This window comes from Eumetopias jubatus, unplaced genomic scaffold, assembly GCF_037043125.1.
Source record: "Eumetopias jubatus isolate StellerSeaLion01/CBP00866 unplaced genomic scaffold, mEumJub1_p1.0 scaffold_14, whole genome shotgun sequence".
Classification (NCBI taxonomy): domain Eukaryota; kingdom Metazoa; phylum Chordata; class Mammalia; order Carnivora; family Otariidae; genus Eumetopias; species Eumetopias jubatus.
This window is the reverse complement of record NW_028274820.1, coordinates 82,129,734-82,144,468: the sequence shown is the minus strand read 5'-3', so window position 1 is coordinate 82,144,468 and position 14,735 is coordinate 82,129,734. Positions and strand designations below refer to the sequence as shown.

The window sequence follows — 14,735 nt, the reverse complement described above, 5'->3', positions numbered from 1 at the left end:
AAATCTAATAAACCATTGCTTAATCCAAGCTCGTGAAGATTTGTGTCTTTACTCTGATGTTTTCATCCAGGAATTTTATAGTTTTAACTCCTACTTTTAAGTCTATGGTCCACTTTGAGTTTATTTTTGTGTATGGCTTAAGGAAGGGGTCCAATTTCATTCTTTTGCCTGTGGATATTTGGGGTTTTTTACACTATTTGGTGAAAAGACAATCTTTGCTCTAGATTTGTCTTGACACCTATGATGGCAAATTTTACATGTCCACTTGGCTGGACCACAGTAGCCAGATATTTGGTCAAACATTTTGAATTTTTCTGTGAAGGAGTTTTTTTAAAATGAGATTAACATTTAAACTGGTAGACTTTGAGTAAAGCAGATTACTCTCCACAATATAGGTTAACCTCACCCAATCAGTTGAAGTCCTTAATAGAACCAAGATGTCCCTCTAGCAAGAAGGGGACTCTAGCAGACTGCCTTTGGACTCAAACTGCAACTTTTCTCTGGGTCTACAGTCTGCAAGCCTACCTTAAAGATTCTGGACTTGCCAAGCCTCCACAACTGTGAAGGTGAATTCCTTAAAATCTATCCTATCCATCTGTGTATCTATGTATCTATCTACACACACACACACACACACACACACACACACACACACACACACACATATACATCTATCTTATTGGGCCTGTTTCTCTGGAGAACCCCAATAAGCCTGACTAATACAGCACCATTGTCAAAAATCAACTGGCTTCAATTGTATGGGTTTATTTCTGGACTTTCAATTTTTTTCCTTCTATTCCATTTATGTATAGATCTATCCTTATAATCTGAAGTACCAATTTTAATACTGAGGTTTCTATTTCAGGATTTACACATATAGGATTCGTGCATATAAACAGTAGTTTAGGATCAGAGTTCAAACCCATGCATAGCAAACACTGGGTTTTGAATTCTTGTGAGATATTTCTGTTTACTACCCAGAGAACTGAACATACACATGATAACTTCATTCATATTAGGTCACTGGAAACATTTTGTTATCCCTTTATTACCACAGGTTAAAAAAAAAATCAGAGAACCTCAGATTTGTGCAAGTCCCTTCATTCCAACTTCATGTCTTAATTGCCCCCCAAAATCTCACCTTTTGTTTCTGCATGGCCATTAAACTCAAGACTTTGGGCATTGTAACTCATCTCTGAATTTGATAATCACCTCCTAGATGTACAGCAACTTCTGTTCTTAATTGAGATTTTTAACACTTCAAGATTTGCATTCATTCATTGCAAACATACATATAGATATATGTTTATATATTTATATCTGTATCTATCACTTTGAGTTACAATTTATTATGTCTTCTAAGTATTTATGGGAGCAGAGATATTTTGCTCAAAATCTTTGCTGGAAACAGAATTCAAATATATTGATTATTTTTGTTTGACAACTTCAAAGGTCCACATGGAAAATTCAAATACCATTGAAAAAGTTCAAATATGGATTATATTCTCCTATAGAAACAAAAAATAAGTATTCTAAAGTCTATTAACATGAATACTCTAAAATCATTTGTATATTGAATACACAAAGCTATTATCAGGATTAAATGAGATAATTTGAGCCAAGCCAACGTATTAATAATTACAGTAAGTCAGTTGCCACTCAATAAATGGAATTATTACATTAATTTTGTTATTATTCTTTAGTTATACATTGAGTTACATGTATGCCTGATTCACCTTGGGAGTTAATTAATATTATAATATTTTTTCTTCTAGGAAAACATGCATTATGAGTTTCAAATAACTAATTTACAAATGGATTTTTTTTAAAGATTTTATTTATTTATTTGACAGAGAGAGAGACAGCGAGAGAGGGAACACAAGTAGGGGGAGTGGGGGAGGGAGAACCAGGCTTCCCACTGAGCACGGAACCTGATGCAGGGTTCGATCCCAGGACCCTGGGATCATGACCTGAGCCGAAGGCAGATGCTTAACGACTGAGCCACCCAGGCTCCCCTACAAATGGATTTTGAAATAAAAAGAAATTGGTGTCTGTCATTCTATATATAATACAGAATGTATTTACTTGAAGTGGAAACCATTTAGTCAAATATAAAGGCAGGTTATATTTTAGTGAAGAACACAATTTCTAAATGTTGTTTCTCCCTCTTTGCAATGAAACATTCATGGAGATACATGATTTGAATAATTGATTTTTAAGGTCTCAGAACAAAGGTTCTGGAGAAAATTTTGACTGTTTTACTGAAAAAAAAAATTAGCTATGGGAAACTTTCTAACTTAAATTATTAATGCATAGAAATGATTCAACAAACCACAATAATCTTGAGAACATTCACTTGTAATTCTTGAGATGGACTATCCATCTTTCATTTCTACTACAGGGGTAATAAAATAAATACTTATTTCTAATATTTTTACTTTAAAGCTCTGATTTTATTCATACTGATGATGTTATTCTAAAAGTTCATCTATGAAATATATTTTAAACTAAAATTTTAAACATTTAAATTTTTTCTTGTCAAAAAGTCTTTGTTTCTGGGAAGCTATTCCTGTGTTGTATGCCGTCAAACACATTTTGAGAAGCAATAAATCAGCTTTTACCAACCTTGTTTGTTACTAATAAATATTTTAACAAAACATTAAATACAAATCAGAGGTTTTCTTACAAAACACAAGTGATTTCACATAGCCCCCAAAATATTTTCTAGTCATACAACTTTGACTACTTCTATCTTAGAGAGCTAGCAAGTTCAGTATCTGTATTAAATTTCTATTAGTTTATTCAGGAAAGACAAGCAAAAACAAAGATATAAAATGTGCTTAGTATGTATAAATTTACTGATATGGCTTACTCCATCAATTAAAACAATTGCTAAGCTATACATCTCATAACTATATGTACTACATTGTATAACTGTAATTTTTCTTAGCTTCAACACAAAGATTTTACAGGAGCAGATGGATAGGTCTACAGAATGTAAAGCTGTTTGATTTTATATAACATACTGAAATTATTTCATATATTTTTGAACTTGTGATTTGGATGAAAATCTAATTTAAGCACACTTCCAATTTATTAAAATGGGTATTTGGCTTTGCATAATTCTATACATTTGATGTAGAATGAAGTTTTAAACATGCTTTCTCAACATGATTAACAGCTGATATAGTCTGCCTTAGCTATCTGAACCTACTTCATAAAAAATTGTTTTGCTCAGTTACACTTCCCAATTGATGTCAATCTCATTTTCTCATAATTTAATCTTTTAAAATCTTTAGAAGTGCTGTTTTTATTACTATGTTAATTAATTTCTAAAGAATATTTTTTTTCCCCTACAGAAATAATCTACTCATTTTCACTCTCAGGTGAAAGTATAAAATCTTTATTTTCAGCATATCTGTTTTTGTAGCTTATTTGCTTTTATATCACTCATTATTTAAAAGTTTCCCCTGAGGGCCGCCTGTGTGGCTCAGTTGGTTAAGCAACCGCCTTTTGATCTTGGCTCAGGTCATGATCTCAGGGTTGAGATCGAGCCCCACATTGGGCTCTGTGCTCAGCAGAGTCTGCTTGAGATTCTCTCTCTCCCTTTCCATCTGCTCCTCCCCCTGCTCATGTTCTCTCTCTCTAAAAGAAATAAGTAAAATCTAAAAATAAATAAATACAAGTTTCCCTTGGGTTCTACGATGTCAAAGAGCAATAGGGCCATAAAATAAATATAAAGGGCTTTTTATAAAATACATATAAGATCTAATAGTCTCTCAATTAGTTATTGATAAATAAAAACTGCATTCTTCCCAAAATGCAAGGAAGAAAAGTCTCACTATATTTATCTCAGGACTTTTCCTGTTAAGATGAAGGGAAAAGATATGACTGCCTGCATGACTCATATTTAATAGATAAAAATTCACAGTAAAAAGTGAAATTTCTGGCCCATTCCAAAACAGATTTTGAAAATGATGACTTCATTTCCTAGACATTGTGGCTCAGTCATTAAGCGTCTGCCTTTAGCTCAGGTCATGATCCCAGAGTCCTGGGATCGAGCCCCGCATCCGGCTCCCTGCTCGGCGGGAAGCCTGCTTCTCCCTCTCCCACTCTCCCTGCTTGTGTTCCTGCTCTCACTGTCTCTGTCAACTGAATAAATAAAATCTTAAAAAAAAAATAAATAAATAAATAAAATAAAAATTAAAAATTAGTCCTAAAATAACTCTTAAATATTTCGAACAAATTAGAACTGTAAAAATAATGTCAAGTACAAATATAATGTATAAGTTTTTGTCATTTGTTATATATACATTTTCTATATTCTCATTGGTGTTATAGTTCACCAGCAGTTTTCCTGATATATGTGTTCAGAGAAAGATTTTGAAGATCAGTATAAGATAATGGCTAACCATAAGAATTAAGAGTAAATATGACTGTTTTCATTTTCAAATATCTTTATTTTTCAGATGATTGACTTTAAGTTTGACATGAGCTCTGTATATGAAAAACAGATTGTGAGGGCGTACTCTTCTCACTATAGATTTTGCTGTGTTTTCACAATCTAAGATTCCAGTTACCAAATAATAAAACAGCTAGCCTCTCTGGCAGCAGAGATAGGCTTCACGCTATAAATCAATGCACTAGCTTCTTGTAAACTGCTATGAAGCCAGACAGCCTGGAACAATTTAACACCAAGAGAGGTGTGAATTTCCTCTATTTATCTTAAAAAAGTGTTAAATTCAGAGTATTTCAGTGGTTGAAGTTATATTCCAAGATAAAAATGCTCAGATCCAGTTATGGAAACTTAATTAAATAACTTCATTTCTTAGTGTTTTACTTAGGTTCTGCTACTAAACTACTACTATTTCAAAAAGGGTTCTTAGAACAAATGAAAATAATTGGTAAAATAAATTTCTGAGCATAAACAGAAAAAGCATTTTATAATACTGCCAAAGATTTTATCAATAATAAAAATAACACTGAATTCATCTATCATGTGATAAAACTGTAATGTTACTACAAAGTAATACATTGGCATAGAACAGGAATTGAGCGTGGTTTTAAAACAATGAGTCTGGAGTGAGATTTTCTGGTTTAAGATATTGGCTCTACTATTTACTATATAAGGCTTTTTTGGGTAAGTTATATAACCACTCTGTACCTCAGTTTAGTCATCTGTAAATGGAATGATAATGGTTACTATCTCATGGAGCTGTGATAAAGGTTAACTGGGTTCATATTTCTATTTGAAACAGTGCCTGGCATATATAAACATTATAGATGAGTTCAAGACATACTCAGTCTAATAATGTCTTATTATATCATGTGTTGAATGACATACATTTTCAATTCTGTGGTTTCTATTATCTCTCCGGATAATAGATTGTTCCAGAGAATAACTAATGCTAGTCAATTTCTCACCTAGAGGAAAAATAAAAGATACACTTATCAAGTCTGTTACTAACCCAGAACTGAAATCATAGCTAATACTTTGGAGAACACATTGACATTCAAAAAGCCCTGCTAAAAAAAAAATATACGAGCTGATTATAGCCAGATAAAACTGAATAAAAAAGGGGCACCTGGGTGGCTCAGTTGGTTAAGAGTCTACCTTCGGCTCAGGTCATGATCCCAGGGTGCTGGGATTGAGCCCTGCATCAGGCTCCCTGCTCTGCAGGAAGCCTGCTGTTCCCGCTCTCATTCCCCCTGCTTGTGTTCCCTCTCTCACTGTCTCTCTCTGTCAAATAAATAAATAAAATCTTTAAAAAAACTGAATAAAAGATATATAGCTCTATGCTTAGATTTTTTTAATTAAATGGCAAATCTAGAATAGAGGAATTTAGTTTACCAAGAAAGAGAACTTGACAGAACTATTTGCCACCACACATAGTTCATTCTAAATTTACCTGGTAATTGATGTGACCATCTGTGTGTTAATTGGCTTTATCCAAAGGAAAGACAAACTTCTCATATTTTTATGATAGGAGACAGTTTTGCAACTTGGAGAAAGGCAGCCACTTAAATGAAGCTACAGAAATGGGGAGAGATCAGGATACTATCTCTCTTGATAATTATATTTCAAAGAGATGCTTATAGGTCCTTGAAAGAGATATGCTTGGGTCATAAGCTAGTAAGAGGTCTATTTTTCTTCTAAAAAGATTTACATACATTTCAAGGAGACAGAGAAAGAACTTACAAGTTTTCTAAAGTTCTCTAAGAAAATGGGTAAGGCGGAGTCTCTTATTTTCAACTTGGAGAATTAAGTCTCTTATTTTTAATTTATATTTGCCCTTGCAGAAGAGGGAAATTGGAAATGAAGAGAAAAAGCAAAGAGAGAGTTTCTGCCATACCAACAATTTAAGATGCAGAAAATACAAGTGGCTAAAGAGAGAAATCAAGGATATCTGTTTTTTAACTACTTATAAAAAAATGAGTGATATCAAGGCAGATGGTTTTCATTAAGAAAGGAAATATATATCATAGTGTAATTTAAAATTATTCAAAATATTTACCATTTATATCTAATATAAGTTCAGCTCAATAAAATTATGCTACAAATGTGGGGGGAAAAAAGAAAACTTTCTTCATTTGTGTCCATGCACCATTATTTATTTTCCCAGAAAGATAACTGACAAGCTAAAAAGAATTGCGTTGGAAAGACTTCTACAACATAACCACAAACCCACTTATGGGAATGTGCTCTGAGAAAAGACTGCATAGAATAAGAAGAGAGAAAGTAGGAGAAACATTTCTTTTACCTTCCTGTGTTAGAGGTTCACAAGACATATTTCCATATTAAAGTTTCTATGAAGCTTTTAAGAAGTCCTTTTAAATTTGGTAGAAATTACATAGGTTACCCAAATGAAAGCAAATGGCCTATATTTTCAGAGCTGGCTATACCAAGGGAGTCAGCCACTATCACTTGTCTGTTGCTGTTATAGATAAACCAAAATTTAGAATGGTACAAAATATATGAGTCACACTTCCTCTACTTGAGGATTTCCTAGAATTGCTTTACTTTGTTCTCACATTGAAAAATGCTGTAGAAAAGGTTCAAACCAATCTTATGAGTGCCTCAAAGTGAGGTTTTTCTTTTATTTTACTTAGTTTTGGTGGTTTATGTGCCATAGAAATCTTTAAGTCCAGGAAATTTATGTGAAAATGTCACAGCATTAATAAGTCTGAGTCCATTTTAATTAGAATACGATGTCTACCTTCAATTTGTTGAGTCAAGTTTTCTTAATTTCAGGATTTTTTTCCTTGATTTATATTTTTAAGTCTACTTTCTGTTTTACTTGTTCTTTTCTTTTTTATGTGTACCCTGGGTATGTGTATAATAGATTTATTTTTGGCAAGTTTTCACATATCTTTCTTCTTAATTATTTAAATGCTTTTTTTCTATTACATAATTCAATATACTGAAATTTGTCCCTCATTTAGGTAGATTTGTTTTCAATGGTGTGGATGCTTCAACTGTTGCATCACACATATGGTTTTAACTTTGTTCCCACTTATTTTGTTGTGTTATTATTTCTTCTCTGAGTTCCTGTATTTCTGTCTTGACATCTTCATGTGTGGAGAATTTTTCCTTTAATCAAGCTACTTGATTCCATAGAAAAATACTTCACCAAAGTTTTTATCTTCTCCATGTTAAAATATTTTTTGGCTTTGTTTTTAGCTTTTAATTTTTTTATGACTTTCTGCCTTTTATGTTCCTTCTATAATGCTGCATACCTGTGAAAGTGAGACGTTCTTTCTGGTCTCAAGTTATTTACAGAATTTGAGTGGGAAGAGACTGGATGAGTACTTTGGGCTAACATGAAGAGTGTGGTAAACTGCTTTGTTGCAAAAATGGAATATATGTAGGGTTTTTTTCCTTCAACTCTAACTCCCTTGCCACTCCATGAGGACAAAGGATTAGGAAGGCTTTTTCAGCCCATGCACTTGAGCCTGATGTCTAACACAAGAGTTAACTTTCCACTGGATGGCACCAACCACTTTGGAAGTGTGCTGCTCTGACAGGTTTGCTCATCATCTAAAATGGTCAGTGATCTCTTAGCTTTCTCTCTCAGAATGGTCCCCTATTCGATACACATGGTATACTTTATTAAAATATTTTAAAGTTTGCGATTATCTGTGCTAATATCATCTAATATAAAATTTCTACTTCCATTTGTCATTTTCTTTGTTAGAAGTGGACAGAGATTTTGTTTCTTCTCCAGTTTAAAAGTGAAATGTCTTAATCATGTATTTTTTAAGAGTAGATCTTTTACCGTCTCTTCCATTTTATCTATAATTGCTCATTAATTCAGTTTCTATCACTCTAGAGCGAATCTGGGTCATTTATATTCCCCCCCATTATCCATTTCATTTAGCCTTTAAATTTTATTGGCGTAGATTTTTACAATTAATGTTGTTTATTTGAACATTTATATTTGTATTTCTCAATACAAGCATTTATAGCATAAATTTCACTCTAATATCTGCTTTTGCTGCATCCCATAAGTTTTGGAATATTGTGTTTTCTTTTTCTTTTGTTTTGAGACATATTTTGATTTGCCATTTATTTGCCCCATTGCTTGTGCAGTAATGTGTTGTTTAATATTTACATATTAAATATTTCATATTTACAAAAAAATTGTTACACCAATTATTTTATACTCATTTAATATCCTACATCTATAATAGGTCCCTTTATTATTTCTGATTTTTTTTAACATCTTGACTCACTTTGAATAAGTTAATTACATTCCTTTTAAAGTCTACTGTCTGCTTTCTACAATCTTGAGATTAATTTCTTGTCAAATTGGGTTTGGTAACTTATGTTAGCAAAGCACATTTTCCTCAAAATTTTGGCGATATTTTTGTTTGATAATTTGTTTTTGCCTAGCTGTGGATGTACATTCTGACATAAGAGCTGGCCTTAGGAGACTGTGGGAGCAAAATGCTGGTAGACTATGCCAGAAAGTTCTGTCTGATTATGTCTGGCTTCGATGACGCAGGCACTCACCCTTGCCATTTTGCTCCAAGGGCAAATGTAGCTGATGCCCAGGGAAGGAGAGGACTCTGTCCAGCTATTCCACATGCATTCACCCAAATAATCCCTTCTCTGGGGGCCTCCCCAACTGTTTGAATGTGTTGCTCTGAGCTTGAAGCATCCTTTGGTACCATTTCACATCTGTGCTCAATCCTCTTCTGTGAGCCTCTTTTCTCTTTTTTTCTGTATTTAATGGGTTCCTCAAATGACATGACTAATTGATAAAAGATATTCTAGTTTTCCATAACCACTTTAGATTTATTATTTTGTAATATATATACGGCCATTTAAAGGTGATTTGGGTTGGAGAGACTTTTTATATTTTGTCAGCCATCTCATCCAATGTCCTTGTTCAACACTTCTGTGATTACTGATTTGAAACCTGTTTTTTTCTGTGGCCTGGGTTAAACATTTCTAAGAAGGTAATGTAGTATCTTATAGACTTATCTTTTCTAGAAATTTGGAGGTTTGTTTTAGTGGTATTTTTTGTGAGGGAATTTGTCACTTGCAGAATGTTTTTTCCATGTGTATGTAAAAGATGAGGTGGCTTATAAAAGCCATAATGGTAGAAGAGTGGCTGATTATACCTTATGCATAAGTCATGGTGCAACGATTTGAAGAATAGATAGTAGATATTATCTAATGGTCCTAATTGAAAGGGGCCTTTTTAAACTTTTGATTTAGGTTATTGGGGGCTTTTACATATTTGGTAATGCCCATGTTCTTCCTCTCTGTGGTAGTCATCACCACAGAATGAAAATATCAAGGTGCAGACATAGTACAGATGGTTCTATGAAAAATGTGGATATTTGCACTCCAACTTAAATGGATATTATTATGTTTGTGTTGAGGAGGAAAAATTTTTCTCTACCATTCAAGATTCTTTTGGCTGGTCTAAGAATTAAATTGATAAGAGACAGATTAATGGGAGAAAATTAAACTTAATTATGTATGTATGGGGAATGCACATGAACATGAGAGATTCCAAAGACAGTAAGGCAAAGTGAGGTATATAGGTCTTTCTAAACTAAGAACAAGGATGTAGAGGTTTGGGACTTCAAAGGGAAGGAAAACAATTCACAGGAAGATGAAAAAGAGTCACTGTTTAGTAATCAAATGTTTGATGGGCCATTCTGAAAACAATGGGACAGAGGAATTTTAACAGATTTTGCTAAGTTCCTCTCTATCACACCTAGTTCATATTATACTGTGGTTATTTATGGTAATAGCTCACTTCTTGGAACAGGTCCTCTACCTGAATTCTTTTAGGCAGTTAGGGAGAAGGTGAAAAGTTTTTCCCGAGCCTCTGTTTCTTAAAAATAATCAGCCTAAAATAATCCACATGCCAAACAGATACATTTGGAAGGGGGGCAAATATTGCTCCCCTATATTTTCTTGCCTTAAAAAATGGGGGATATGCCAAAGATAACTTGGAAAATCATATTAAAACTTGGAGCTATCTGAATATAATCAAACGATGCAGTTATAAGTAGAAAATGCTTAAACCATCAATCTACAAATGTGACTCTAGCTGTAATATGTATTTTACTATTTGATTCTGGGGAAAGTTAGAAAATTTTGAAGTTTGTATAGGTTTATAGAAATTATCCCATGTAAAATTTCAGCGAAGAGTCTGATAATTTTAATATTTCATCCTTACATTAATATTTTATGACTTATTTTAGCAGGCTTTCCAGGATTTACAATAGTACTAAACTACAGTAATAGATAACTGTATTTACCAAAGGGTCCTATGAAACTGGAATTAAATTAACAATTTACCAAAAATCCCAGTCATGTCCTGAAAAGTGTCTTTGTTCCTGTCTCCTCCCAGATTGCTTATTTATCCTCAAAAACAAATAGTTTGAGTTAGGTTTGCTTTGCCTTGAGGCACTCACTGTCTGGACTTGTTCTTTTTTATTCAGTAATTCCTAAGGGGTAAGTGATTTACCTCCTAATCCATATCCTGAAAATAGATAAGTTGTAAATTAGTCTTCAAAAAGTGGAATAAAAATTCTTAGAAGGACATGCCATATAGCCTCTCTTTGCCTTCCAGACCCTCTTGTCATTCTTTGACCTGCTCTCTGCTTGAGAAGGCTGACATGTACAGACATCATTACTATCTCATACCCTCTGGTTTCAGCCAATGGTAGCCCTGATAGTAGATCTTAGGGAGTATGAATCTGTGGAGTGGCCCAAAACCAGCTACCCTACAAGGCAGTCTCTGGTTAGCAGAGAGATTGGGGAGGATATTTGAATACAGAGGTGAAGGTGGTGGAAGGCAGATTATTTTTTTCTGGGTATGATTAAAAAAAAAATTTAAAAAGGGGCATCTGGGTGGCTCAGTCAGTGAAGCAACTAACTTTGGCTCAAGTCTGATCTCAGAGTCCTGGGATGGAGTTCCATGGGCTCCATGCTCAGCGGGGAGTCTGCTTGTCCCTTTCCCTTTCCCTCTGCCCTTCCCTCTTCTTGTGTGCTCTCTCTCTTAAATAAATAAAATCTTAAAAAAAAATTTTTAATTAAAAAATATTAAAAAATATTGCAGAGAGGAGTTCATTTTCCAATTATATTTTAAAAGAATCACTCTGGATCCTATGAAGAGAATTAGATATAAGAAAATAAGAATGGGAGTTTGGAAACCATTTTAGGACTCTGTGCTTTGAAATAGTGAGAGATAATTAGCTTGATGGAGTTGGTGAGAAGTACTGGATCCAGGATGGGATATGTTCTGAAGATAGAGACAACGGGACTTGCTTCCAGATTGGTTATGGGCTTTTAAAAGAAGAATTAAGGGTATCTTCAAGGTGGTTTAGCTTGCGTGATTAATTACATGAAGGTGGTGGTGTTCACTGAGTTAGGGGAAGTACTAAAGTATTAAAGAGGAGCAATTTGAGGGTTTATAAAATCAAGAGTTCTCTTTTAGGCTTGATATGGTTTGAAAGTTGGAGATATCTTCTAGACATCTGAGTGGAGATATCTAGTATGCAGCTGAAAATATAAGTCTGGAATTCATAGGAAATATAAATTTTGGAAAAATGTCTAGAGCTAAAGATATAAATGGGAAATCATGAACATATAACTGCTTTGAGAGTGGGAAAGGAGTGATTCACTAATAGAATGTCAAGGTGTTGTAGGATAGTGGATAGACAAGAAGTTAAAATCTGAATTCTTGGGGTACCTGGGTGGCTCAGTCGGTTAAGCGGCTGCCTTCTCCCGCTTCTCCCTCTCCCTCTGCTGCTCCCCCTGCTTCTGCTCTCTCACTCATGTTCTCTCTCTCAAATACATAAATAAAACCTTTAAAAAATAAATAAATAAATAAATAAAATCTGAATTCTTAGATTTGTCACCATAGACTGGCTTCATCTTAAATTTGGTTCCTTTTTGGTCATGGAATGGATGCCCAGAGTCATCCATGAACTGGATGCCAGGTCTACAGATTTCCTCACTTGGTACCAGTAAAAGGGGAGGTTATGTGTCATGTTATCTCTACAGAGAGACAGAAAAAAATCTCCCCCAGTAGTCTCCAGCAAATATCTCTTCATCTCTCCTTGGACTGCATTGGGTTACATGCTCCTTCCTGAATCTGTAACTGTGGCAAAGAGGATAGGAGTTTTTTGATGCGGGGATAGACGACTTGATATAAAGAAAATCAAGCATAAATGGAAAAAAAAAGAGGTATTTCTAAGATAAGGAAAAATTAGGGATGAGACTGATCAGGGTTAATATTATTAGCATTTGGAAGTCTAATATGGATAAAATTAGCAGATTACTTGGCATACACAAAAAAAATCTTAATGGTCAGGTAAAAACAAAACAAAATAGAATATTTCTTTAACTTTTTAAAAAAATTCTAATATACTTACAAGACTGTTAAACATGCCTCTAGACCTTGGACCCGTTTACACCATCTTAATATGAAAATAAGTAGGAATGGCAGAGTATTTGTTTTTCTCCATCTGTTCTATTCCTTTGGCTCTGCCAGACTCTGACACAGACTCTGCACTCTGGGTTGAATACACCCTAATTAAACTGAAGTTTTTCAAATGTGATTATATGGTAATCATTTCTATTCTGCTCTAATCATAGGAAAGATGTCTTGGACTAATTTTTTACTATTGAGAACTAGATAAAAGTAGGGCCAACACAAATGATATTTTATCCTCTAATTAATACAGTAGGCTACAACCCTATCATTCTAACAACACATAATCTTTGATGGACAAGTTGTGAGAAGAAAAGATACACTGTCATTTAGCCATAGAAAGTCTCACTGTTATTGTATACAGGTGAAAAATGAATAAAATACCTTCAGTGTTCATCAAGGGAACTCTGTGATGTTGACTTTTCCATTCCTGAAAAAAATGTATGAATGTAATGAATAAATGCAGATTCTATTTAATAGATCTTACAAAGTTAGGAAATGTCTTTTTGTGTCAAAAATGCATTTTGAACCTAAAGCAAATGGTTCTCAATTATTCCAAATAACCATCATGAATTTAAAAAACATGCAACCTCCTAATCAATTTTCCATTACTTAAAATCTTTCCTTATAAAGGTTTTAAAAGTGTACCTATTTTGGGTCACTCAAAAAAGAAGGGAAAAAAAGAGAAAAATATCAGGCTAATAAACAGCTACCTGCTATGGTGCTCTCCAACTTTCAGGCCACTGACTTTCCAAAACAAACAAGCCATCAGTGCATTTTTTTTATTCTAAGATTACACAGAAATAAGGTTTTATATGTGAGTGTTACTGCAGGATTTTCCAGGACATATCCTCATGGTATAAAATATACGGCATGTATAAAAGAGGCACTCTAAACTCTAGACCTAAACCCCTACTTTTATAGTGTTAAGAAGTTGAAAGTTCTAATTTATCCTTCATGTCTGTTAATTTCCAGCAGGTCTTTTCCTCTTATTTTTCTTCATCTCTCTTCTGTGTGCTGCCTCAATTATACTGGTATCAATCTGAACATATACCAAGTTCCTTGCTTCCTTACTGTGAGCTCAGTAACTTTACTTTAGTAAAGTGTTTTTTTTTTTGAATATGTGAATGGAAGACAGCACAAACATCAGAGAGTACACACCTTCTAGCTTTTTGATGGTTCCTCTTTAATTTCTCTCTTCCCCACCTCTACAGAGAAACCTGAAAAACCAACCATATTCTTAGGAAACATGGTTCTTCCCATACATAGGCAACTCCAAGTCTCGGTTTTATTCTATAAGCCAACTTGTCAGAGATTCTTTTTCTGAATTAATACTCATGTTAATTTTGGTGAATGCAGGTTTTTTTTTTCCATCTCAACATAAATCATTGGTATAACTCAACAGAAGGCTATCTCTGTTGAGTCAGCCTATCTTAACCCTTTTACACACTATAAGTCACTAGGTGCCAGATGGCATGGTTCAAAACAGGAGAATGACCCTTTCCTCTTCATATGAAAATCTTGGCCCTTCTTGCTTAGTCCATGCCTTGCTTTGCACATTTGGATTCCCTGTTATGCTACCTTCCTAATATGCACTAGTGATTAAAGACCTCATCATTTAAATTTATAATTTAAACATAAATTTGCTATAAATTTGTTTGAATTATCTTGTTTCAAATATATAACAATATAAAAATTGATGCTTCATTGAAATAGGAGTTTATAAATTGATCTAGATGTTCAATAGGATTGGACAAAAATGCCCTTAGATTA

The 14,735-nt window shown here is 33.8% G+C and overlaps 1 long non-coding RNA gene across 1 annotated transcript in view; it reads right to left on the bottom strand.

Moving 5' to 3' along the window:
* Positions 1–13,394, bottom strand: part of LOC114210658 (uncharacterized) — a 29,632-nt gene extending 16,238 nt beyond the window's left edge. The window contains exon 1 of the long non-coding RNA XR_003609554.2: positions 13,347–13,394. This is a non-coding gene — a long non-coding RNA (uncharacterized LOC114210658). The remainder of the gene's footprint in view (positions 1–13,346) is intronic.
* Positions 13,395–14,735: the final 1,341 nt, after the last annotated feature.